The following is a 23746-nucleotide window of genomic DNA, read 5'->3' on the forward strand; positions in this document are numbered from 1 at the left end:
TTTGCTTCTGTATCTCCCTGGTTGCTCCGCCTGCCTTGAGTCTTACATGACACCCGCCTGTTGCAGAGGTGTCTAGTTGCCTTGTGTAGTGGATATTTTGGCTGGGCGAAGGCAATCCCCTTTCCCTTTTCAAGGAGCAAATGTTTATGACACCTCCTATTCTCTTTGCAAGGTGCATTTGTTTGGCATTGACATTTGCGTTTTCTCTTCCCCGGCAGGTTTTTCACATCATGTTTTGACAGCTTTTACAGAAATGGCACTCCATACATTACCAGGCTGACACGTCACACAACACGTTTCATAACAATTGCTTTGATCTCAACATTTTACCTTGTTTAGTAACAGCAGTCTGGATTGTGTGTGTGCCTTGATGTAAATTAATTCCATGGGATCCGAAACACCCACCCACAGGGGAGGTTGCCTATCATATCTCTGTGTAGGAGTCACTACTCTGGCCTTGTCTCTTCCTAATCAGCCTCTGCTGAGAGCAAGTAGTTCTGTTGCATCTCTGTATCACATCTGCCTGGCTTATTGAGTAACTTCCAATATGGATTAGGAGGGGGGAGAATTTTGATTCCGTTTGCATTTCAAGCTGCATTTATCAAATTTGCAGTTTCTGAAACATTATGAGAGCCGAAACAACCATCCTTAGAAATTTACACTTTCTGAATTTTGCAGTGCAGTTTGCCAACCAAGCAATATTTCCCAAAAAGCATATGTGAGGGAAAAGTGTGCATAAAAATGAATAAATGAGTGAAAATAACATACAAAAATGCATTATATGACAAGAAATTGCTTGCAAAAATGTGCACATGAGTCAAAACTTTCTACAAAAATGTGTTTATTAGGAGAAATTCACACTAAACTGCTATGGAATTTTCATGAGTTTTTTTTTTAAAGAATTGCAAATTGTTGCAGAAATGTGGAGAACAGAATTTAAGATTAGAGAAATGAGCAACTGAGAGAACTGAAATTGACAGATCCTTCCATCCCTAGTATGTGTTTGCAGTAGCGGCCACCAAGCTGGCACAGGCAGGGCAGCATTGCTTTCTTGGCTTCCCATTGATGCCGGTTATCAAGCAGAGAAGATGCAAGGCAGTGGGGAACTCGGCATGGTGTGGGTGCAGCTGCAGGAATATTGGCTTAGGTCGTCCTCTGCACCTGCACTGTGCTGAGCTCCCCACCGCCCTGCCCCTCTCCCTCTTGGTAACCAGCAGCAATACACAGTGTTGGGAAACCAGGTAAAGAATGCCTCCCTGCCCGTGCTGCCCTTTCAGCTGCTACTGTGTCTCTATATGAGTCACTGCTCTGAGCTTCCTTCCTTCCAATCATTGTAGCTTAGTGATAGAGAATGTGCTCTGCATGCAGAAGGTCCCAGGTTCAATCCCAGGCATCTCCAGGAAGGGCTGCAGAAAAAACATCTGTATTTGGAAGTCTCTGCTAATCAATGTAAATAATACTGAGCTAGGTGGACCTGCCATCTAAGGCAGCTTCCTATGTTTCTATGCAAAAGGCTTTCCTCCTTTCGGAGATCAGTTGCATTTATTATTTATATCTCTTTTCTACAGAAGTATCCAAAGCAGCTTATAAGTGAATAAAATGAAATATAAAATAAAAACTGAGATGAAATGTAATAAATGTTAAAAGAATACTCTTCTTCTCTAGTGCAGACAATGGTATTGGTTGCTTATAAAGAATGAAATAGTAATACATAATAAGATATGTTCTATAGAAGTAACAGGTTAATAATGTATAGTTATATAAATATTTTTGTATGTAGGTTTTTGAACAGAAAAACAAAATAAATGTTAAAAATTAATATAAGATAAAAACCATGTTAAAATGAGATGGCCCATTGCATCTCTCCATGATGATTTATTTATTTAAAACATTTACAGGCCACTTTAAAAAAAGTGCTCAAAAGAGCTGTCATAAAAGAAAATTAAAACTAAAGCAACAAATAAAAGTTGCATACCAGTTGCCAAAAAAAAAAGTCAGCATGTTCATCAGAGAAATCAACCAAAAATTTGCTCCGAATACTATAACAGAAAGTGCTAAATCTGTGACCTGGGAAAATATATTCTTCAGAGTAAGCAAATTTGCATGATTTCTCTTGCTATGTACAATTTATATCCTTTCCACTTCTGCATATAGAGATGGAAGGCTTTGGAACTTTGCCATGGAGATCTTAATCGGCAATTCCTTTGGCTTTTTACACTGGGCATTTGCAACCACAGGGGTTAGAAATACACTTTTGAAAAAAGAATTAAATTGTGAGATTCTTAGGAAGTAGAATTTTGCTACCTCTACTGCATTCTGTAGGTTTGCTGGGCTTCTGTGTGGCTGCATAGGCTCTGACATGTAGGGCCATGTGAACTGACTGTGATCATAACTTGGCCCTTAAACATTTCTACTGAAATGAAATGGATGGCCTTCAAGTCGATCCCGACTTATGGCGACCCTATGAATAGGGTTTTCATGGTAAGCGGTATTCAGAGGGGGTTTACCACTGCCTCCCTCTGAGACTGAGAAGCAGTGACTGGCCCAAGGTCACCCAGTGAGCTTCATGGCTGTGTGGGGATTCAAACCCTGGCCTCCCAGGTCATAGTCCAACTCCTTAACCACTACACCACACTGCCTCTCACATTTCTACTAACCAAGGGAGAAAAAAATCAAAATTAATTTCATCCCTTTCTGCCAAAAGTTTTATTTACAATGATTTGAACCTTGAGAGGAACATGGATGTTTGAATATCTGTAGAAACAAATGTATCATTTTCTTAGCCTTTGTTTTCACATCCTCTGTTCACACACTGTCAACAAAAAAGTTGATTAAAATGTGCAGATGAATAGTTGACTTATGACCTTAACCTTCTGGGTGAATCGTATATGTGAAAAAGGATGGCAAAGGATGATTTATATTTCCTAGTGTGTGCTTGCACAGCACGAAAGAGAGAGAGAAAACATTTATAAAAGAAGAAAAATAATAACTCCACAAATAGATTTAATTGCCATGATGTCTCTAAAGAAAATGAGAATTATAATCTTAATTATGATTCCTGTCAGGTTAGACTGAAGTCCCAGCACACCCTCAAGAGCTGAGGCTCTTTGCCAGTGCTGCTTGTATAATGTATTATGATGACAATAGCCAACTATTAAAAATTAAATGGGAAAAGAGATGTCTGATCAGTTGGGCTTTAGAAGGTCATGAGGCTGAGTAACTCTATAAGTAATGTTCTACTGCAATAAACAACCAAATCTGTTAACAAACGGATACATATTGCTGAGCTGGTCATGGCGTAGGTTGGTTTTAATTAGGTGTCTTTCCCTATAAGGCGCAATAAAAGTGCTATAAGCTGCCACACATGGATTTTCTGTGAGTGATTTTTGAATGACTGAAGGGATAACATCGCTTATGGTGGAGTTCAGGAACAAATAACCCTTGGAAGAGAACGGACATCCGAGAATAGCCATTCCATCAGGCTGCAACAGAGGGAGAGATGGGACTACACGGCCTCTCCATCAGCTCAGAATAGAGGAATCCCTAATAAACTTCCAATGTAAGCCAAGGTTTCCTACATCCCAATTTGAAAACAACTAGTATAAGGAAGTAGGAAATCGCAGTGAGAAAAATAGTGCATCTGTAGTAACAGGTAACCAGCCACAAAAGACTAGGAAATTGTCACTTCATGGTTAAATTTAGTTAATTTTTAAATCCAGATCTCACCTTTCTATATAAAACACATTCAAGGCAGGCTGGAGTATAAGAGAGAAGTCCTAAGTGTTGCTGAGGGAGAGTGGTGTGGCGTCACATCCCAAGCCCTGTTGGCTCACACCAGCCATGGTGGAAGGTGGGACGGAACAATTCTGTCTTCCATTGTATTATGCCAAATCCAGCTGGCATAGCTGGTGGGCCTGAGGATAGGCCTTTGGAGGATCTGTAGGGCTTTTGATTCTACAGATCCAACACCACTTGCACTCTACCCTTGAAATGCCCCATTTGGAATGTTTCCACTTGCTATCATCAATAGGTGAATGAGCAGCAGTAGCTTTCCATTGGCAACTGGTTGGTCACTGTGAAAACAGGGTGCTGGACTAGATGGGCCACTGTCCTGATCCAGCAGGGCTGTTATGTTATCTGCATCCACTTGGATGTAGCTGGGACCTCCTAGTGGAGACTTCCCACCTGCATGCCACCCTAACCGCTGCCTTCCTAGCCATCAACACCGGTGTGTGTGTGTAGCGTTGCACTCTACTTAATAAAACCAACATCAAAGACATTACAGCAGAATAAATATATATATTACATAGAAACAATTTGCCAGCAAGTTCCCTATCCTTTCCCCCTGTTCTTGCATTTCCAGTATTTGGAAGGACAGAACCAATGGGTGCTTATTGTGGGATGGCCGGTCCTCATGCATGCAAATTTGCTGCAACATTAACAACATTGCTGGCATCGAAATGCCAGTCCCATTTTTTCTCCAATTTAATCTAGATTTACCCTTTCTAGAAAAAAACCAGTAGGTTAAAAAAAACAACTTGGTGTCAATGACTTGTTTGTGATATCTGAATTACCCATTAAAACATATTAAGCCCCCACCTGGAACCGCCCCAGAATTCACTGCAAACATGGTGTGACTTGAGAATGACCAGTGATGATGTGCAAGGAGATGTTCAGATGGGATTCCTGGCATGTACATAAAATCATAACATGAAGCTATGATATAAACTAACATGAAGGTCTCTAGCTGAGGAGATGCTCTGCATGTGGAAAGTTCAGTTGCCAGCATTTCCAGGTAAGGGCTGTGAGAGACCCCTGACAGAAAACTGGGAGAACCACCGTCAGTCAGTGTTGATAAAGCCAGTGGTCCAATTCAGTATAAAGCATCTTCCTATGTTCCTAAATTGCTGATGGGGGGGGGATCCCCAGATGTAATGTGTACAGAAACTCTAAGAGATATACATTTCCAGGAGCACTTGTTTATTTGAGCGCCACAACAAATTTTGTGGCGAAATTTTGTGACACTAAAAGAGAACTGGGAGAGGAAAAAGAAGCAACAGCCTTTGGGAGAGCAGGACACAAGGAAAGGAGGAGAGGTAGAAAAAGATGGTTTATTTTTCTCTGTTTGGAACTTGTGAAACAAAGTCTGTATTGGAGCCTCCAGTGATCCTGGACCCAATGGTGTTAATAGGCAGCAATTTCACCTCTAGACTTCCCTCTCCAGGTTAGATTACAGACAGTGTTGTTTTAATTCTCTGACTGAAAATTGCTCCATCAGCTACATTAAAACAAACAAACAAACAAACAACAGAACAAGAAGAGAGGTGCAGTCATCTCGCACTGCCTGGCATGTAGCTCTAGAGGCACTCTCGGACTAGCGTAGAAAACAGTGCTGACGTATTGGCCTGGAGTGACTGTTACAGAGAGTGAGTGGGAATGTGGAAAATCTCTCACAGGCAGCAATGTTCCTTTCTCTCTCTCTTTCTCCTCCTCCCTTTTCCATACACACATTCCCGTCTGCTTCTTCCCACTGTCTGACACTAGAAAAGGTGCAGAGCACTTGTGAGGGGAAGGAGAGAGAGAGAGAGAGAGAAGGAAAAAACAACCCATCACCAGATCTGAGTTACAGGCACTTATTATCAACAATAAACCTGAGAACAGTGATATGTGATTTGGACAAATGTGCTTTTCTTTTGCAGTGGCAAACTGTCTGGCTGGCTTATTATCATTCCTATTAGCCAGCGACGCTCTCCATCGTTCAGAGCTGTACAAGGAAGACTTCCTTCACATTGTCTGGCGTCTGCTTAGACTCCTGACTGTGGCTTGACAATGCTCACAGAGAGGTGGCTAGGCTCCGTCTATTCAGGCTTGTTCCTCTGGGCATCCTTGTTCCTGACTTTTTTTAAAGGTAAGTTCTGCATTTTCCTGTTGATATGTTGGTGATGATGTTTGTCTTTTTCTTAACGTGAGCTGTTTTGATTTCCCTGGAGATGTGGATCTGGAAACTTTTTCAGGGGCTGCCATTTCTCCCCACTGAAATCAAGGGGTTGCATGCCATGGGTTGAAATGGGACTTAGCTAAAGCAGAGGACTTTTTTTTAGAAACAACAACAAACACCTGTAAACTGATGCTGTACTTTTTTACCCTGAAAGGGGTGTGTATGCTAGAGTCCCCCCTCCTGCTCTAACAGCTTTCTCTGCAAAGAAAAACATCATTAAGAGGAATGAAAGGCTATGATTGCTACAAATATGCAGTGTTGGATTCCTAACAGAAAATGACATATCCGTAATATTCTCAGATAGGGCAAGATAAGATAGGTGAAGGGCAAGATAAGATAGGTGAACTTTAAAAAGGACTTGTGGATCATTTTATGGGATTGAAATGTACGGATGAGGCAGATCAACTATTTTCAATCTTTTTTTTCAAACTAGTTTCAATCTTTTTCTTGCTATCTTTTCATTTCTATAATACAAGATTCCTAACAGTATATAAAAAAAAGTATTTCCTAGAGTGGGAGAAACCTGACTCAGTGTGTAGTTGGTACAGTACCTGGATTTAATCTTATATATTCCTTTCATGCTAGGTGGTTTAAATAAATAGGTTTTTGCTTAGCTCAAATAATCAATGGATCAGGCTGGATATGAATCTATTATATAAGGTATATAGAGAGCCAGTGTGATGTAGTGGTTAAGATGCTGGACTGCGACCTGGGAGACCAGGGTTCGAATCCCCACACAGCTATGAAGCTCACTGGGTGACCTTGGGCCAGTCACTGCTTCTTAGCCTCAGAGGAAGGCAATGGTAAACCACCTCTGAATACCACTTACCATGAAAACCCTATTCATAGGGTTGCCATAAGTCAGGATCTACTTGAAGGCAGTCCATTTCCATATAAGGTATATATTAGTGTAATCCAATGGCTACATCAGTTATGAAATTGTACAGGAGTGGTGTTCAGTAACATATGTGGGAAATATGAAATTCAGACTAAGGGCTAAATTGGATACTATTAAGTGCACTAAAAGAGGTTATTTTAGAAGTTTCTAAGAATCAAAGCAACACAGGGGATTTGTAAAGCCCTGTGGACTCAAGCAACTTTGTCTGACTTGGACCTGAGAAACCTGGTCTAATATACAACAGCCACCATTCCATTTAGAGGCCTTACACTGTAGCCCTAGATACACTTACATGGGAGCAAGTCTCATTGAATTCAATGGCAATGGGACATACTTCACATGCACAAGACTATATTGTTAGGTGAGTCTGTCTCCCTGCATCTCTTCCTGTCTCAGTTCTCCATCTGTAAAATGGGAACATAGCAGCCTATCTTATAGAGTTGCTGTGGAAAGAAATACAATAAAACTTGAAAAGTACATTGTCAGCTCATGGAAAGGGCAATGTACATTGTTAACTGGAATTTAATACACTTCTTTGCATCCCCCCCACAAAAATTTGGTTGACTATTATTCTTATTGTAAATATGAAACTGTAACATTTCACACACACATATATATTCAAAAGTGAATGGTGGGGAAAGAAGAGCCCTTGATGGACTGCTCCAAGCCTCCCTCCCTGCACCAAGTAAGGGCTTAATTCACTAATTTCAAAGCCTCTTTATTGGTCAATGTCATATGATGGTGAAGACAACCTTTTGTGTTTCAAACTGGAGGCTATGTTCTATTTCTATTTGGGGTGCATTAACAGTTGAATCTGAAACTGCAGTTTGATGTAAAATCAGACTGATTACAATATGTTGCTACTACAGCAATGTAGCTGTTGGAAAAAAGAGGATGCATGTTTTGAGCCTGCTATGTTTAAACCACTTTATTTAAGGAAAGGTGGGCACGGTCAATCAAAAACATAGAGCACACCTAGAATTTTGCTAGAATATATTTCACCTCTCACTGTTTTATCTGGTGCAAACTGAGACACCCCTGATGTCCACTGGAGACCATTCTGCAGAATAGTCAGTGTCATTATTCCACAATTATTTTTGGAGTTTTTTTAGTGTAAATTTTTCATAGTGTTGCTGTACTTCACATATTCACAGAAACAGAAACAAAAGAAAATGATTTCCTATAGGAAACTTCACTAAAATTGCAAAGTAAATCAGACATATTTAAAGTGACCATCTGAACTATATCAACTGTCTTAATGTTGCTTCCTCCCTGCTAAAACAAGATCAGCACAGCACGTCTTGTTTCTGTTATTTGGCTGATTTCAGGTGTTGCCACCACTTACCATATGCTCCGAGGCACATATTACCAAATTCTTCCAAGCTACATAGCTTGGACTGTGAAAGACCAACCCAAATTGTGTTCACATTTTGACAAATTTGTAGGGCAGTACAATATCTCAGACAGGAGGTCAGGTCTCCTGCTCCCCTGGTACATTCACTATAGCTGCCCAATTTCCCTGCTTTTTAAAGTTTGATAGAAATATCTGTTGGCTATAGGTCCATTCTTAAACCGCATGATTTTTTGCCTATTAGTGAATTTCCCTGCTTTTTAGTCTGGGAGGTAAGAAATGGGATCCTGTGCAAGTTTGCTGAGAATGGATTGATCATTCGCATGTTTATTGAATTCAGTGGGACTTACTCCCCAGCAATCATGCTTAGGATAGGTGAAACTGACTGGGGGGAGGGAGGAGGGCTGGAGTGGGCAGGGGAGGAGGAAGAAGGAAGAGGGGAGGGGAGGAGGAAGGGAGAGGAGAGAGGGAAGGAGGGGAAAGGCAGGTCTGATCATTTGCGTGTTTATTGAGCTCAATGGCATTTACTCCTATCCAATCATGTTTAGGATAGGTAAAACTGACCATGGGGGAGCAGGAGGGGGAGGGGGAAGGGGAAGCAGTGGATTGGAGGGGGGCAAAGAAAGGGGGAGGAGAGGGCAGGTTTGATCATTTGCATGCTTATGGAGTTCAATGGTATTTACTCCCATGCAATCATGCTTAAGATAGGTAAAACTGACCAGGGGGAGGAGGGGAAAGGAGGGGCTTGGATGTGGATGGGGAGGGAGGGGCAAAGGAAGGGGGAGGAAAGGGGCAAGAGGGAGGAAATAGGAGGGAGGAGAATGGGATTTATTTCTGTGCAATCATGTTTAAAAATGGAAATGGACTGCCTTCAAGTCGATCCTGACTTATGGCGACCCTATGAATAGGATTTTCATGCTAAATGGTATTCAGAGGTGGTTTTACCATTGCCTTCCTCTGAGGCTGAGAGGCAGTGACTGGCCCAAGTTTTTTTCTCTCTTTTTAGACTTTGAACTCTCGATTCTCTCCGATTGTTTTGTGTATTGCCATGAAAATTGAGAGAGTTGTTAAGCAAGTGTTTCTGAGTTCAGGACTATATGTTTTGTAAGGTTTTGTTTTGAAATGAGCTTACAGGAAGCATCAGAATGGCATGGGGGTATTTTCAATTTAACATTACGGAATGTAAAAAATCCACGCTGGCTATAGTATACAGCCACTCTTGTGGCTGTATAATACCTTATTCATCAGAACAAAGCAGAGATTGAAGCAAGTAGAATGGCTGCTGTTTCAAAATGTGTGCTCATATAACCAATACAAATGTGTAAAACATATCATCCATTTGCTCAAATGAACTGAATGGTCTGAGGGAACATGCAAAGTGCTTTGGAACCATCCTGATAGTGATGCAGCTACATAATTTTAGAATCTCGATTTAATGATCCTACGGGATTCTCTTAAGATGACCATGTGTATTACTTCACTTGTGAGGCACACAATTAGTCTCTCTCTCATGTGTATTACTCTATACCTCTATACAGTTCTATGTGGGTGGGACAGAACTCTATAGAGGTGTAGTGCTCTTTCTGTGTGATTGGGAACTCTGAAAAAGCTGTTCTCAGTCACATGGAAGAAGCTGTGGGCAAATACAGATGTACATGTATAGGATATATGCTAGGGGTGTACGCAGGCCCCAAGATTCACCAGGTATCATGTGGGCTTTTAAAAGAAATTCTGACCTGTTTCTGAGTTGTTCTGTGCTCCCTCTGTTTTGATCTGTGATTCAGTTTCTGAGCTGCTGTGTATAAAACAGCGGTCTGGGTTCCTAAGCCGCTCTTATGTGGGCTATAGTTTTTTCCCCCTTTTGGCATTAGTAGATGAAAATTTCAGGCATAGGTGCCTCTCCAGAGTGAATTCAGTCTGCCAAATTGTAGGTGAAGGGGCTTTTGTGGTGGAATTAAATGCGATTCATTTTCCATTTTAGGGCAATATTTTTACTGGGCCAACTTGTCATGACCTTGAGGTCAGATTCTCTTTCTTCAGGGAATGAGGAGAAGAACTTGGAGTCAGAAGAGGAATTCCAACCCCAGAAACACCTCCACAAGATGAGCCCATAGTGATGCCCCAAACCAAAGATGTCACATTACCACCCTCTGACTCAGGACTCCATTGCAGAAACCCAGAGTCTCTTTTACTCTGTCAGAGTAAAAGACTGCTGGAGTGGACTGGGCCCCTTTAACTTTCAATGAAGTCACAGCTTGCAGTTGGGACAGAACTGCTGCTCCTATATATTAGTTTCATATTTTCAGGGGGGAGCTGGGGTTTGTCCTTTGCTCATTCTTACCTTAATAAAATTAAGTGGTGGCAGAGTAGTGTGTGATCTTGTGTGTGTGTGTGATACACACACTTTCAGTATTAGCAGCTTCACACTGGCCATCTTAGCTTTCTTGCCCCTTGTTTGTGTTGGGAAGCAATGCCCTCCAATAGACATTGCAAGGCTGTCCTTAATACCGTCTGCAGAGTGTGAAGAGTTCCAGAGGATTTTTTTTTTCAAACAAGGGAGTGGATGACTTTTAGAAAGTTAAATGAAGCTATTTACGGCTCTGCTTGAAAACAAATCTACTGGTGCTCTTCAGCACTCTGCAGGCAGTACTTAGACAGTCTCCCTGTCCATGGATCTAGAGTAGAGAAAGCTCGACATAGAAAACATAGAGATATAGTGGAGAGAAAAGTAGAAGGTACAGGAAAAAAGTAGAGAGTTATGGAGTAACATGATGCTTTGCAAGGGCCCTGAGCTGACTCAGACACTTTGTTGACATCACTCTTAAACTCAAGAAGGATAAAATGCCCCCATATTGTTCTGATTTGCCTCATTTAGCTCCAGGACTGAGCAGTGGCACATACTTCTGAAATATGCATACACTGAGCTGAACATGCAGAGGTTGGAAGTGGAGAAGACATGCATAATCCTACTCCCCTCTCTCCATTCAATTAAACATTTGAAAAGTACTTATGAATTGGACCATGATGGGGTTGGCATTTCTGTTCATTCTTAGTATAGGTGGTTTGCATTCAACACACAGAGCAGCATGCATTGTTTCCTATTGCTGGGCTGAGGCAAGTATACAGTATTGAAAAGATAGTTGTTCAGCACTGACAGGCTTGACAGCTCCAGTACCTGTGTTGTGCGATAACGGGGCAAAACATACCCTCTTTCCTTGACCCCCAACAGGACATTGCCAGTATCAACATTGTCAATCAACACAGACAGCTTCTGCCAACCTTTTCAGAGCTCTGCATATGGAAAGTCCAATGCTGCCTTGAGGATCTAGAGAAGCCTGTAAAAGCTGTAGAGACCCCCACCCCCAGCTAGGGTATGAACCCCCCTAATCTAAAAGGGGTTTTGCCTGTGAAAAGTCCAAATTCATACCCAAGTTCTTGGTTTTCCCAAATTCAGTAGGATCCCTGATCATGTTAGTCAGTGCTTTCCCCCAGAATTGCTCAAAATGTTTCACATACTTTCTCCCAATAATCCCTATGATTTAGCCTTCTATATATGTATCTGTGGCATGGGTGAACCAATGACCCTCCAGGTGCTTGAACTACAACTGCAATTATCCTGACCATTGGCCATACCATCTGGGGCTGATGGGAGTTGGAGTCCAACAACTTCTGGACGGTCACAGGTTCCTCATTCCTGATATATGTGCTTATAGTCTAGCTTCTACAAAGGACAGGCTTTCTGTACTAGTCAAGAATATCTGCTGTACTTACAGCGAACACTCATAGGTTGTCTGAATCATTTTTCATCACCAGATGCCGCCATTTTGCATGTCACTACAATATGTCACACAATACTGGGCCGTGACACAAAAAGCTGTTGTAATGTAAGCAGTGTTTGACCACACCCAAAGATGGCAAAGCTGATGCCTTTGTAATGCTAAGGAGCAGAGAAAACAAAAAGCAGATGGTGTGTGAGTTTTGTCAAGGAAGCAGGTTTCTCTATACGTTCAATCATCCCTTACTACAATTGTCAAGAAAGTGCTCTATGCGCATAATGAATAAGACGAAGTTAAACAGGAGTACACAGACGTATAATGCATCAATGCTGCAATCCTTTAAGCAGTAAAACTAAGTTGTATGTACTGTGGTAGTTCAAAGCTCGAGCTGGAAGCCTACAGGGGTGACCCTGAGTAAGCCACTATTTCTCTGACTAGCCTTTTTGTGGATTGAGTGTGGTCCATTCGGGCAAATGGGTCACTGCTCCACTAACCTTAGTCTGCCCCCACTTGCCTGCCTTCTTAGTTACAACTAGTCCAGAGGGTGGCACTGCCTGTAGGAACTTCCTCCTCAGGGTTGCCCTTGTAGAGCTCAGCAGGGGGAAGAATCAAGACAAAACCAGAATTAGTTGGCGCAGCCTCTCATTGGCAGCCTACACACCATACATTGAAAGAGCAGACATCATCATATTAAAATAGCTCAAAGTGCTTCACGTACAACAATCCTGCAAGGCAGCCTGTAAATTAATAGACCTCAGTGGTGGCTGATATCCATTGGTATTGGAAGGAAGGCAGGGAGACCAACATGATGATGATGATTACAGATGCAATATGAGGATTGCACAACTATTCAGAAGTACATCCTACTGCACCCAACAGAGACTGTGCACTTACCTTTAAACATACAGGAAATGTGGTAGCTGCTAGGGGTTTCATCTGCCCATTCCTTTCCTGGCCATTTTCTCTACCCTCTTTAATTTGCTGTGGCAAATGGGACTCCATGCCTGCCCTATGAGAAGTGTGCGACAGGGGGAGCCACAGGTGCTGCATTTGCCGCATTCTCAATGGATTTAACTATAAACACTGCAAGACAGAGTTGTCAAAAGAGTGCCAACCTGCAGGGAAAATCAGTCAGCCTCATCTCGATAGCCCAGGACCAATATAAGCCCATTAAACTTAATGCAGCTTGTGATGATGGAATCATTTGAAGACCAGCATTCCAGCCATGCAGGACTTATGAGGCTACATGATTTTTTATTATTATTATTAAAACAAATCCTACCTGCCGTAGTAGTATAAATTAGGTCAGGCCTGCGTAACTTGTCACCTGCCAAGCTGAAGGCATCCCATCGATTGTAGTTCACCAGTTGCTTAATGAGCCGTCCTCAGTTTGAGTCATCCCAAGCAGGCACTAAAAACAAAAAAGGCATATAAAACTTGTGTGCTGGCAGGCTGTGTTGGGCTTGATGAATCACAAGTTGTGCAGGCCTGATGTGGATTGACAGAGTGTTCCATCTTAGGAAGGCAACAGAAACGGAAGAGGCACTGAAGGACAGGCTATGAGACACAATACTTGGCAAACAGGAGGACCCTCCTGCTTCAGGAAAGGATGCCTCTGGGCAACAATATCTTTCTATGACAAAAGAATGAGTAACAAGTCCTCATGCAGCGTTTCTGTGCTATGAACGCTGTCTTCCTGCTTGGGATGTAATGCAGATGAACGTTAAAGGAAAGGACTCATTAACGCGATAGCAGAGTGTCAGCAGCAATGTGTCAGTTTGGCAGCTAAGTCTGTGAGTCGTCCTTTCACAAAAAGTATTTAAAAAAACAAAAACAAAGCCTGCCTCAGGCACTGATTCAGCAAATCAAACATGGCATGTGCTTAACTTCATAGCTGATGGTATGTAAGCCATTTCTACCCATCAAAGGAGCCTTACATGCATGTGGTCACCTCAGGAGCAGCCAAGGAGAATAGGGGCTTCCTGCACTATTAATAGTTGTATAAAAGAAGGAATTTGGGCAGATGCAACTTGGCAACTGGATGAGTATGGGGGGGGGACACACCTACTCAGAGGGACATCATTTCAGGTTCCCGTGAGAGATGTGTGTGTACAAAGAACCTTCCGTAGTACACAAGAGCAAGCTGTTCAGCAAGGTCTGAAGGCCTGTTCTGGGAAAGAATGAACTCTACTCTTCGGGGAGCCAGGAAAAGCCTGGGTAAGCCTTGGTAATTGAGTGAATTTCTTTTCATTTATGAAGGTAGCTGTGGGAGTAATCCTGGTCCATCTGTTCTAGAGGCAAATGGGAGACATTCTGTTTGATCATATCCACTCATTTCCTGTACTATATGAGGCTGAGTCAGTGGTATGGTAGCAACTCCAATTTATTTTATTTTACTTATTTATTTATTAGATTTATATCCTGCCTTTCCTCCCAGCAGGAGCCCAGGGCAGCAAACAAATGCACCAAAAACACTGTAAAACATCATAAAAACAGACTTTAAAATATATTACAACAAAACATCCTTAAAAACATATTAAAACACAACATCTTTTTTTTAAAAAGATCTTTATGATTTAGTCCTATAGATGTTACTAATGTGTGATTGGATCACACTACAGAACAGTATTTCTAATACCACTGGGATAACACAGGAACAGGGTCTGTAATTCCAAGCTCAAGATGGCTTGCATAAAAAAAACCCCTCCCATTTAAGCTGAGGTTGATATGTTTTCAAAATTGCACCCTCCAAATGTTCCAATTTTCATACATTTCTACCCCACCTTTTGGTGCTTTATTGCTTTTACAAGCTATTGACAGCTAAAGCTAATGCCTAGGATGACAATTAGTCTGGTAATGTTGTAAGCTTGGGGGGTTGGTCTGGATGATCTCTTGGGTTACCTTCCATTTCTATGATCCTTGACTCTTAAGAATCCTTTGAGAAGAGCAATTGGTGTGGGTTACACTGAGGAATACCTCTTAAGGCCTGACAAAAACTATTGATTGCCCATGACATTCAGCTGATGCATCTCAATGGGAGCTAAGATGACCCAGAAAGACATAGGTGATGGACAGAGATGACTCATCCTTATTTCCTCCACTAACCAAGGGGAGGGAAGAAGCTAGCTAAGGACCTGTCTGTGAGAGAATACAGCAAGCAGCCTGCAGTTTCTGAGGCAGGCAGACTGAGAAGAGATTCAAATCCAAGTTGGGCTAAAGACTTTAGGAGAGCTTTAGGATATCTGTTAGAGTGTTAATGCTTTGTAACTCCATCTATGTTCAACCTGTATTTTTGTGTATAAAAATATATATTACAAAATGCCAGCCAGACTCCAGTAACCTTGTTCCAAGGAAACCCAAACCCAGAGAAAGCACTGGAATCCCTGAAACTTCACCATTCAAAGAATTGGAGTAGCGTGTAACACTATATATAGCCCGGACGCTTGACACAGCAGTAATTATGGTGACAAAAAAACTAATAATGTCGACCACATAAGTAATGAATCCTAAGAAAAGCAAATATTTTTATTATTATAAATGCATTTACTGCCCTCCAATCTTTTCTCCTAAAATCCTTGTGTTATGCAAAACAAATACTATTGGCTAGTACTCAACTGCAACAAAAGTTTAAGAAAAGGTTGGAGCGGGGGTTAAGGACCGGTGGTTCTCCAGATATTGTTGCACTCCCCTGAAACTCCAGCTACATGTGAAATTGTCAGGGATAAATTTTATTATTGTTGTTGTTGTTGTTGTTGTTGTTGTTGCATTTATATACCACCTCATAGCCAAAGCTCTCTGGGTGGTTTACAACATTAAAAACATTAAAAACAAATATACAAATTTAAGAACACATTTTTAAAAAGCAATTTAAAAACACATGCTAAAATGCCTGGGAGAAGAGGAAAGTCTTGACCTGGTGCCGAAAAGATAACAGTGTTGGTGCCAGGCGCACCTTGTCAGGGAGATCATTCCATAATTTGGGGACCACCACTGAGAAGGCCCTCTCCCTCGTTGCCATCCTCCGAACTCCCCTCGGAGTAGGCACCCAGAGGAGGGCCTTTGATGTTGAGCGTAGTATATGGGTAGGTTTGTGTTGGGAGAGGGGTTGTAGTTGTAGGAGGAAGGCATGGGAGTTGTAGTCCAGCAACTTCTGGAGGGTCACATGTCCCCTCAACTGTGGGCCAGAGGGTGGCTGGAAAAGACAGGAGAAGTTTGAGTGGGAGAAACACACATTCTGATTTCCACCTTTTTAAATTTAATGCTAATTCTTCAAGAGGATGTTAGAAAATTAAATGTAGTTCCTTCCACTATGCTGAAAGGCTTTTAAGAAAAGAAAGATGACAGGAAAAAAGAAAGATGACAGAAAAATCCTAGGAACTGGCTGCAATGAGGTAGAAGTTGGAAAGGTTTTGTGTGTGTGTATGTGCGGGTGTATGAGGGAAAGGATTATGAGTCTGGCACTTCTACTGAAAACCCTGCCTATATCCACACTTTCAGAGGCACCCTGCCCAGTACCTCTGAACAATGTCTGGGGAGGAGACAGGGGAGGCAAGAGACACTGTTAATTGTTCTGTGCTGTGGGAAACACACTCAGCACAGACTGAAAGATACTCCCCCCCCCATATTTTGTGACTCAGGATTATTGATAGTAGAAATCAGGGCTTCCTTGGTTCAATCTTGGGACAATTTAAGAGGGAAGATAGGGGTGAATAGGCAAGCTAATAACAACATCATGGATATCTGAGGAACATAGTTTCATTTTTTGTTCCAGAAGCCTTTGCACTCCTGCTTAAGTATTCTTATTATGGCATCCTGTGCTTTCCTGAGACTTGTAAGACTCTTGCTATGTAAACAGCCCGCCTAATCATCTTCCTTTATTATTGTTGCTTATCTCTCATAGTAGTAGAACTTACTAAGGGAAGTATGAAAAGATGGACTAGATTAATTCTCATCTTAAACTTGATTCAGTCTCATAATTTGCTGTCTCCGGTCTTTCCACTATGTTTGCAGCTAACGGATCTTGCTGTCAAATGAGAGTTTTGGAGTAGCCAAGAAGATCAGACATTTTGTCCATATACACCTGTTGCACATTCCTAGACTCAAGATGCATGGTTCAGATAAAGTGTTCAGAGGAAAACTAGCTAGTAAAGTTAGTATTGTTAGTATTTTCTGCTTACAGTGTGAGTGAAGATGAAATAGAATATTTTGGGGTGTAAATAGAATTCAAAACAGTTAATTGTTTGGCTAGCTCAAAGACAATGGGGGTCAAAGGAAGGCAGCTCAATCATGATCTAAAAGCAAAGATGTTTTGTTTGGGAATGTAAAGGAAATATATTTTTGGGAGATGCTCCCAGATCACATGTGGGAATTTTAACACTCCATTTTTAAGGAGTGCCAAACTTAGTTCCTGTCTTTGTTAACCCTTATATACATACTCATCATATTAACATAAAGAGATTTCATACAGCAAGTAGGTCCTCCTGCCAAAGTGTCACTAGGTCAGAAGAGCTCCTTACTTACCAGTGGCAGCTGGTGGCTTCATGTCAGTGGAATCCGCTCTGGGTTCACCAAAGACTTCTGAGGAAGCTTAGCAGTCATGGAATAAGAGGAGAGGTCCTCTTGTGGATAAGGAATTGGTTAAGAAGCAGAAAGCAGAGAGTAGGGATAAACGGACAGTTCTCCCAATGGAGGGCTGTAGAAAGTGGAGTCCGTCAAGGATCGGTATTGGGACCTGTACTTTTCAACTTGTTCATTAATGACCTAGAATTAGGAGTGAGCAGTGAAGTGGCCAAGTTTGCTGACGATACTAAATTGTTCAGGGTTGTTAAAACAAAAAGGGATTGTGAAGAGCTCCAAAAAGATCTCTCCAAACTGACTGAATGGGCGGAAAAATGGCAAATGCAATTCAATATAAACAAGTGTAAAATTATGCATATTGGAGCAAAAAATCTTAATTTCACATATACGCTCATGGGGTCTGAACTGGCGGTGACTGACCAGGAGAGAGACCTCAGGGTTGTAGTGAACAGCACGATGAAAATGTCGACCCAGTGTGCGGCTGCTGTGAAAAAGGCAAATTCCATGCTAGCGATAATTAGGAAAGGTATTGAAAATAAAACAGCCGATATCATAATGCCGTTGTATAAATCTATGGTGCGGCCGCATTTGGAATACTGTGTACAGTTCTGGTCACCTCATCTCAAAAAAGGATATTATAGAGTTGGAAAAGGTTCAGAAGAGGGCAACCAGAATGATCAAGGGGATGGAGCGACTCCCTTACGAGGAAAGGTTGCAGCATTTGGGGCTTTTTAGTTTAGAGAAAAGGCGGGTCAGAGGAGACATGATAGAAGTGTATAAAATTATGCATGGCATTGAGAAAGTGGATACAGAAAAGTTCTTCTCCCTCTCTCATAATACTAGAACTCGTGGACATTCAAAGAAGCTGAATGTTGGAAGATTCAGGACAGACAAAAGGAAGTACTTCTTTACTCAGCGCATAGTTAAACTATGGAATTTGCTCCCACAAGATGCGGTAATGGCCACCAGCTTGGATGGCTTTAAAAGAAGATTAGACAAATTCATGGAGGACAGGGCTATCAATGGCTACTAGCCGTGATGGCTGTGCTGTGCTGTGCCACCCTAGTCAGAGGCAGCATGCTTCTGAAAACCAGTTGCCGGAAGCCTCAGGAGGGGAGAGTGTTCTTGCACTCGGGTCCTGCTTGCGGGCTTCCCTGGTTGGCCACTGGTTGGCCACAGGCACCTGGTTGGCCACTGTGAGAACAGGATGCTGGACTAGATGGACCACTGGCCTGATCCAGCAGGCTCTTCTTATGTTCTTATGGGTTTTAGTTTGAACTTTTAAGGAGCTGCCCAAGTTGCTGAAACCTATTCCCCAAATAAGTTCAGCATCTCGGACAACTCCTTGCAAGTTCAAACTAAAACCCAGAATGGATTCCACTGCCCCACTGACATTGGAGCCACCAGCTGCCACTGCTACTGCCTCTTGGCTTCTTCTCTTCTCCATTGGGATAGCTCAGAAAGATCACTCGGGTAAGACTTTTTTAAAGAAAGGCAAGCGCCTTCAAGATTTCTTAGAAAGCTTTTGAGATGTTTTTCCTTACCACAACTACCACCACTCTTCTGGGTTTGTTTGTTTTTTGCTTCCAAACTATATTGTATATTGTAAATATTATTTGATATTTTGAAGTAGATAAGCTTTCAAAAAGACATTTTAACAAGTCTTTTTTTTTTGGTGGATGTAAATCTTGTCGGAACCCACCACAAAGGGCAGATGGGAACACTTTTCCATGGGAAATCTTACATTGGCTCGTCAGCTGATAGCTTAGTGTTATTCAAATAACAGGGGTATAAAACTTTCCTAGGGAGGCAGTAACATGACAATAAGAATCGGAGGGCAGTTGTGTGTATGTGGAAAAACCTGTTTTTGTGAAGAGTTGTTGGATGGAGGAGATTATTGCTGTGTGGTTGCAGTTTGATGACAAAGGAGATGGAATCCGTGCTTAACTGGTGCTGGGCTTTAGTCAGTGTGGGAGATGTTCCATCACTCTTAAACTCTCCTGCTTTTATTCAAATGTGTTGGGGGGCCAAAGCTGTTATTGCTCAGGGATGAGAGGAAAGGATTCTACATACGCTCAGAAACTCTTTTAATTGCTACCTAATGATTATTTCTGCTTAAGAATTCTTGCAGTGCATGCTGTGACCAATTCTGGGCTAGTAACATTGCCATGCCACAGTGCCCCCCTTTAAAAAGGGGCTAATGTCCTCTAAATACAATAAAAGGGGATTATGTCCTCTAAATACAATAAAAGGGGCTAATGTGCTCTAACATGCAATATAGAGCATATATGTGAATTACAGGTACTTTATTTGCCATTTAGTATGTGGCTTACCTTGATGCTTTTTATCAAATCAAGCCATTTACTTGCATGCATGTTGATTTCCTGTTTTATACTTGTGCCACATATTGAGCTAGATTATGACTAGGCTATGCAGTTGAGGTGGCAGAATCTTTCCCCATACCCACCTAGGGATGGGTGAATCTGTCCATTTTGGTTCCTCTCTGTTTTCCCCCTCTCTTTCTCTTTTTTGGTCATACGATCTTTTTTCCACATTTCTGTACCATTTTGTGAATTAAAAAAAAACTCCGTAAGAAAATTAATTACATTTTAGTGCTAATTTCTCCTAATATACACATTTTGTATGTAATTTTGTCTAATATACACATTTTTTGCAAGCAATTTTCCATTTTTTTTGTATTATTTTCACTATGTCTATTTTAATGCATGCTTTATTCTGGTATATACATTTTTATACACATTACTTGGCTGGACAGCTGCATTTCAAAATTTGGAGAAGTACTAGTTTTGAAATTTGAGAAGAGTATTGAAAAGGGACAGTTCATTAGTATTATAGAATGGTATAAAAACTAGACACTCACTCTTCAGGTCTTGGCCTTTTCATGCTCAGCCACAACTCTGTATATCTCTCTCTTCCCACTCACATCACTATCAGTTCAGCTCAGCAGCTCCTTCCACAACAAAGCTTTACTCCCAAGGGTCAGAAAGTAAGATGGTGCAATCCTATAAAATGGGCTGCACCTCTTCCTCTTCTTTATTAGACTACAACAGCAGTCTTTTTTATCTGATCATCCCTGGAGGGTTACAGAGAAGGTCCATTCCTTTCTAATTACCTGCCTACCTAGCCATAGATAAGGCGTGTACAGAGACCAGCATCTCCTTACCTGACCTAAACCTAAGAAGAACCCTTCTGGATCAAGCCAAACACCCATCTAGTCCATCATCTCCTTCTCACAGTGTACTCAAGAGTGTGGCAAGGTAAACAGTAAGTGTTCCCTGACGTGGAAATCTAATAGTCTAGGCCAGAAATAAGTAGCTGGGACATCCAACAGAAGGATGGTCTGTATGCCTGTGAGAGGTTACAGCTAGTTTTGTGTGTTTGTGAGGAATGTACAGCTCAGTCTTGCTTTGTGGGTGAAGGAATGCTGGTGGTGACAGCAATGGTTTGAAAGCAAACACAAATTCACTGTTATAGATAACATGCATACTTTCTGCCTGAGGGTTGGAGTTAAGCTTGTAGGCCTGCAAAGAAAAGATAAGCAGTTGTATAAATGGTTCCTTGACTGGGTTGGTAGGGTATTGTGGGTGACCTGCTCAACTCTTTTATGAAGCCAGCATATTCTAATTTAATAAGCTGCAGTAAATAAGAGGCCACTGCAGTAGAAAATGTGGGGAAATCATCTATTTTGCTAGAGTTGTAACTTCAGTTAAAAAAATTATCAGAAATCTGAATTTTATTATTAAAATTTGTATGCCACTTCCCCCATATTAACATGCTCAAAGTGGCTCACAACAGAACAAAAATGCAAGTCACTAATCAAAACAATCAAATATTGAATCACTTCAAAACATAACAATCCAACAAATAACTCGTTTGATTACATAACAACTAAAGTCATCACAAAACAATGAAAACATATCAATTAATGACAAACATAACAAACAGTCCAATACAAAAATACAAGAAAACTGTCACCCCAGCTCAAATTGTGACTCAGTCATATTACAGTCAAAGGCAGCATGCTTCCAAATGTCAGGTGCTGGAAACTGCAGGAGGAGAGATGCACTCAAGTCCTGCTTGTGGGCTTTCCATGGGAAACTGGCCACTGTGAGAACAGGATACTGGACTAGATGGGCCACTGGCCTGGGCCAGCAGTGCTCTTTTTATGTTCAAATGTACAGCCTCTGCTGGTTGCTGCTGCTAGGAAAAGGTTCACAGCAGTGCCTCCTTTTATCCCTGTCCCAAATGCCTGCCAGAGCCCTTCCAGGGACATGCCCAGAGCTCAGGTCTTGCTGGTCTGGAAATCAGGATTAGCATCATTTCCCTTCACCTGTAGTTTGAGCTGCCAGAAAAGTTCTCATTGCGTTTAATGTACTCCTAGACCTCAGCAGGGCAGATGTTCCAGGAACAAAGGGGATACAAGAAAACAGTCTGTCACCCCAGCTCGGATTTTACTGCCTCTGCAGTCAGTGTTGTTGCTGCTGCCACCAGGAAAGAGTTCACAGCGGCTCCTCCTTTTATCCCTGATCCAGGACACCAGCCAGAGCCTTCCTAAGGAAGTGCCTAGAGCTGGCTGAGGTGTTGCTGCTCTAGAAATCAGGGAAATCTATAGTTGTGACAATAAGAGTGAAGAAACCGGTTCCGTTCAGTTCTGCAATGTAGTTACACGGCTCTAAAGAAATGATGATGATCTTATGCCAGAGTGGCTTTGGTATAGCGATCTGCTTGGATCCCACTTGCAGACTGTCAGACCAGACCTTACATGCATATACACTGTGCATCACATGCAATTTCATGGGTGCCACACATTATGATCTGTCCAAGTTCCTACATGGAAATTATGGCTTTGCAAACATTTTGTCAAGTGTGAGGTATGCTATAGCTCATCCTAGGTGCAAACCAGTAACCTATTATGCCTTCCCAAAAATGAAATACAAAAGCCTAGCATTAAGTGTGAAGCTCACGTATGTGTAAAATGAGGTGCATGTCCTAAAATATTTGGAAGCTGTGTTTGAATCTTTCCAAATTGCCACTTCTGAATATTTTAAAGGGGCACTCTCCATATATTATTCACATATACCAAACCATACTAACTTAATTAGAGGCTCTTGTATTTTGCATTGGGACAGCTCTGCCTAAGTACAAAATGTTAAATGGGAATCAGCCCTTATACAGGTTCCAGGAGTCAGATTTTTTTTCCCTTCTATAAAAAATGTGGGAGCACTTTTAGTCTAGCTGTGAAGCCTGTCATCTGTTTAGCTGCAGAATTCACATAACCCTTCTGGTGTTTCAGGAATGGGTAATCTGGGTGCTCCATTTCAGCACTCAGCTCAGCAAGGACTCACTAGTTACCTGTTTGGGCTGAAGCCCACAACCAACATTTTCACAAGGGAAAGGGCATGGAGAATCCTGCAAGGGGGGGGGCTGTTTCTTAGCAAGGACCAGGATTCCAAGTCCAAGCGCAGCTGTACCATGTGGTGAGCCACCAGGACTACACATTGGAGTATTTCCCTAGGCCAGGGGTGGGGACATTTTCAGTCCAAGGGTGTGAATACACACAGGACACATCCCATGAACACCTTGAGAACTATCTCCTTGCACTCTATACCTGCCAGGGTATTTTCAAACACATCAAAACCACAGCCTGTTGCTTTCTCCGTGTGGCCAGCAATTAAGGTTGTTGTTTTTTGTAATTTTTTTAAATCAGGAGAACATTCTGATTTGCATGGTCCAGATGAAGTAGGATGGGGAACGGGCAGAGTTATGAATATTTTAAAAGGACATTTTGCAGATAGTCATAGTTTTACTTTACAAAACAGAAACGTGCTTCTCATGTCAATCTTATTTGAAGGACATGTAAGGAAAAGAATGAAGATGACATGCCTCATTCCAAGGAGCTCCTTGGGGGATAGGACAGAGAGGTATTTTTAAATACAAGTTTCAGTCTTACAAGGTAGTTGAGAGATGACAGATGATTTCTCCCTGTACATTTTGAGTCCGGCTTTAAAAAAGGTCATATGAACCATATTGACATTCACCCTACAGACAAGTAAATATAGAAAATGGATACAAAAAAGCTGAAAGCCATTAGATGACAAGATATTTTTCTTAAGGGATAATAAAAA

At 41.7% G+C, this 23746-nt stretch overlaps 1 pseudogene; it reads left to right on the plus strand.

Moving 5' to 3' along the window:
• Nucleotides 1–5470: 5470 nt before the first annotated feature.
• Nucleotides 5471–23746, plus strand: part of LOC133381660 (neuronal acetylcholine receptor subunit alpha-7-like) — a 141333-nt pseudogene continuing 123057 nt past the window's right edge.

Source organism: Rhineura floridana, chromosome 1 (genome assembly GCF_030035675.1).
Source record: "Rhineura floridana isolate rRhiFlo1 chromosome 1, rRhiFlo1.hap2, whole genome shotgun sequence".
NCBI lineage: Eukaryota > Metazoa > Chordata > Lepidosauria > Squamata > Rhineuridae > Rhineura > Rhineura floridana.